Source organism: Nerophis lumbriciformis, linkage group LG19 (assembly GCF_033978685.3).
Source record: "Nerophis lumbriciformis linkage group LG19, RoL_Nlum_v2.1, whole genome shotgun sequence".
Lineage (NCBI taxonomy): Eukaryota > Metazoa > Chordata > Actinopteri > Syngnathiformes > Syngnathidae > Nerophis > Nerophis lumbriciformis.
The window spans coordinates 28,811,324-28,816,039 of NC_084566.2; positions in this window are offsets into that span (position 1 = coordinate 28,811,324).

Sequence of the window (4,716 nt, forward strand, 5' to 3'; positions counted from 1 at the left end):
TTAGTCCCAAAAATATATTTTTTCAAATCAATAATTATAATCTGCAGATAATGTGCCGTTGCTTAGTGTCTGTGCTGTGTAGAACTCGGCAGGGTAACCACGTAATACTCCATGTCAGTAGGTGGCAGCAGGTAGTTAATTGCTTTGTAAAAGTCGGAATGTGTCGGGTGAGACGAGGATGGTTTGTTGTGATCCCAATATGCAGGTAAAAACGTATATAATGCTTAAACCAAAAATGAACATAAGGAAAAGGCAATGAAGCATAGGGATGGCTATGCAAAACACAAGTAAAACTGAACAGAAACAGAATGCTGGACGACAGCAAAAACTTACGGCGTCCACAAAGTACATCCGTACATGACGTGACAATCAACAACATCCACACAAAGAAGGATAGCAACAACCTAAATAGCCTTGCTTGCTAACACAAAGCAGGTGCGCGGAATAGCGCTCAAAGGAAGACATGAAACTGCAACAGGAAAACACCAACAAAACAGGAAGGGCCACCAAAATAACAGTGCAAGACAAAAACTAAAGCACTACACAGGAAAACACCAACAAACTCAAAATAAGGCACGACGACCTGGTGGAGTTTAATTTTTTAGCGTTTTCTGCTGGTGGTGTGCCTCCGGAATTTTTTATAAAAAAAACGTGCCTTGCCTCAAAAAAGGCTGAAAAACACTGTACTAGACAACTTGTCTTTTAGTAGTAGGTAAACAAACAAAGGCTCCTAATTTGTCTGCTGACGTATGCAGTAACATATTGTGTCAATGCTCATTCTATTATTTTGTCAAAATTATGAGGGACAAGCTGTAAAAATGGATTATTAAACCACTTGTTAATTTACTGTTAATATCTGCTTATTTTCCGTTTCAACATGTTCTATCTACACTTCTGTTAAAATGTAATAATCATTTATTTGGATACTTTACATTAGTTTTGGATGATACCTCAAATTTAGGTATTGATCTGATACCAAGTAGTTACAGGATCATACATTGGTCATATTCAAAGTCCTCATGTGTCCAGGGACATATTTCCTGAGTTTATAAACATAATATGAATTTAAAAAAAAGGAAAACAGATTTCGTGATGATAAAAAATATCGATGTATTCATAGTAGTATCGACTAGACACGCTCCTGTACTTGGTATCATTACAGTGGATGTCAGGTGTAGATCCACCTATGGCATTTGTTTACATTCCGGTGAGCTACGGTGTGTAGTGAAACATGTTTAGCTATTCCTCGTCCTGCAGGGATGATACTTGTAAGAAACTTACTTTATTTGTCGCCATAGAGGCGAGGATTAGTGATTTAGAAGTAGCTAAAACACTGCCGACTGCGGATGGATGTTAGCCGCTAGCTAGCTAGCCATGTCTTAAAGCACCTCTTCCTGTGGGCGTTTCAGTGTTATAACTTCACCGTTATCGTTAGTTTTTAAGCCAAAATGCGTCCCTTTTCCCTTTTCTGTCTACACACAGTGTCTGCTTGTAAGTACTCCGTGATTGTGCGCTGCCGAACATGCTCCTCTGCTCGTAAAACCAGCAATGACACGACGTGAAGACACGCCGCCATGCCCGTTAAAAATAAAATAAAATGGGGAACCGGTACTTTTCAGAGTATAGTACCGTTTTTGATTAATTAGTAACGCAATACAAAACTGGTACCGGTATACCATACAACTCTACTTCAGACTCATGTTCAAGAGTGAGAGAAGAAGATCAACAGGCGGATTGGTGCGGTGTCTACAGTAATGTGGTTTTTTTTGCTATCGATTTATTGTGGTAAAGAAGGAGCTGAGCCGGAAGGCAAAGCTCTCAATTTATCGGGCAGTCGACATTCATATCCTCACCTATGGTCATGAGCTTTGGGTTGTGACCGAAAGGACAAGATCACAAGTACAACATTGCAAAAAGTCAGTGTTCAAAAACAAAAACAAAAAAATACTAAAATTAGGGGTATTTTATTTGAACTAAGCAAAATTATCTGCCAATAGAACAAGAAAATTTGGCTTGTCAAGACTTTCCAAAACAAGTAAAATTAACTAACCTCAGTGAACCCAAAAATACCTTAAAATAAGTATATTCTCACTAATAACAATAACCTTTTTGCTCAATATGTTGAAAAATATTCTTAAATTAAGTAAATGCTAGTGCCATTATCTTGACATAATGATATGCGCTCGGCATCATGATTTTTTTTTTCATGCTTGAAGTAAGAAATTATTACTTTAAAAAAGTAGTTTTATACTTGTGAGTGTTGATGACACAGCTTTGCAACACTTGATATTTTAGTTTCAAGCATGTTTTACTCAATATAGGTCATAAAATCTCAGCTACAAGCTGTAATATCTTACTGAGATACTTTAGGACCAAAACACTTAAAACAAGTACAACACTCTAACATAAAATCTGCTTAGTGAGAAGAAGGATCTTATCAGACAGAAAATAAGCAAATATAATAATAATAATAATAATAATAATACATTTTATTTATAAGGCGCCTTTCTGGGCACTCAAGGACACCGTACAAAATCATATTGGATAAAAACAACAATAATAACAACAACAAAGATAGAGAAGAAAAGATGATTACAATGATTAAGCAGTCAGGAATAGGTGTGTTTTGAGTCTTGATTTGAAGAGGGATATTGAATCTAAGTTACAAAGGTCTGGTGGCAAAGAGTTCCAAAGATGTGGGGCAGAGCGGCTGAAATCCCTTATTTGAGATATTTAATGTTACTTAGATTTCAGTTTTTGCAGTGAAGCGGCTGAAATTAGTTCTCCCTTGGAGATAGGGTGATAAGCTCTGAGAGGAGCCATATCAGGTAATTCTGACATCTCGTCAAAATGCCCCCCGTTCGCCTCCCTATGTTGTATGATTATTATTAATAAATCAAATATTTTCAGAGCATAAACAAACGTAACTTCTTAATATCTTTTTTTTCAACCTAATTAGAGCTTTCCAAACTTGAAATAAGACCCATAGAATCACCTTTACACTTGTTTTTACCCCAGTAGCTTAGACTTAGACTTAGACAAACTTTAATGATCCACAAGGGAAATTGTTCAACACAGTAGCTCCGTTACAATGATGGAAAGTGTAAGGATGGAAAGGACAATGCAGGTATAAATACCAGTAGCCCGAAGGATCCTCCAAGCATTACCCGGATACTACAACACGGCCACCACTAGGTTGGAAATACTTCGGTAATTCATCAGTTAGAACTGGGCTCCCATCCCATTTGTGAAACCACGGTCGTAGGTTTTTCCTGCAAAAACTTGGTCAACGTGACACTCGCAGCTACAATAGTTTGCTTCGAGTTGATGATTAAGTCCATCAAAAAGGTGTTCTGCCAAAAGTTGGTCAACTTGAGATTGTTGCGGTAAAAAGTAGCCCCAAGATTTAACGCCATGTTGTGATTACTTGGGTTCGACCTTAACCCAATATCGCGAGGGACGATTTTATCTTAATTTACAAATATTTTGAAATACGAGCAGTCTATCTGCTTTTTTGTTGTGCTTTGAATTGTGATTATAATTTGAGTTAAAGCAGCACTCCCCACCGCTGGTAGTAATTGTCCTCAGGCAGAGATCGACACAATCCCGCCCTCCAACCAGCACAACTGAGAATGCGAGTGCGTAGAACGACATCCGCCGAATTAGAAAAACAAACCAATAAAAACACGTCATTCCGTGAACCACTCCGAAGCATAAACCACATCCACGAGGCAAATACTAATCCATGAAATTATAGAGAAGCTGCTGAATGGTATGCACGGCGTGCTTCAGTTCCTTCCTCTCCTGACTCAACAAAATCGACAAGTGAGCATGAGCCTTTTAAGCAGATATAAATACACATCCAAAGAAGTCCGTGTGCCACATAAACAACAATTTCTTAGTTCCTATTGTTATATGGTGGAGAAGCAGCTCGAAGGAGACATCGTATTAGTCCAGTCCCCAAAGTACAAACCCCAAAACCAGTGAAGTTGACATGTTGAGTAAATCGTAAATAAAAACAGAATATAAAGATTTGCAAAACTTTTTCAACCTATATTCAATTGAATGGACTGCAAAGACAAGATACTTAACGTTCGAAACATTTTTTTGCAAATATTAGCTCATTTGGAATTTGATGCCTGTGGCATGTTTCAAAAAAGCTGGCACAAGTGGCAAAAAAGTTGAGGAATGCTCATCAAACACTTATTTGGAACATTCCACTTGTGAGCAGGCTAATTGGGAACAGGTGGGTGCCATGATTGGGAATAAAAGCAGCTTCCATGAAATGCTCAGTCATTCACAAACAAGGACGGGGCGAGGGTCACCACTTTGTCAACAAATGCGTGAGCAAATTGTCCAACAGTTTAAGAACAACATTTCTCAACGAGCTATTGCAAGGAATTTAGGGATTTCACCCTCTAAGGTCCGTAATATCATCAAAAGGTTCAGAGAATCTGGAGAAATCACCGCACGTAACATTGAATTTATTTATTTATTTATTTTATTGATCAATCCAACAAAACAATACACAACAACACCACAACAATGTGTCTGGTGGGAAATGCGGTCGGTTATAAATGAAATTGTCACGGACTGGTGCCGGTCCCCGGACCGGTGGTTGGGGATAAAGCACATGGAAAAAATGCCGCGCGTCTTTAGTTTGTCATTTACGGTAAGCCCCTCCCCCATACGGAAGTGACGCCACCGCCTGCGAGG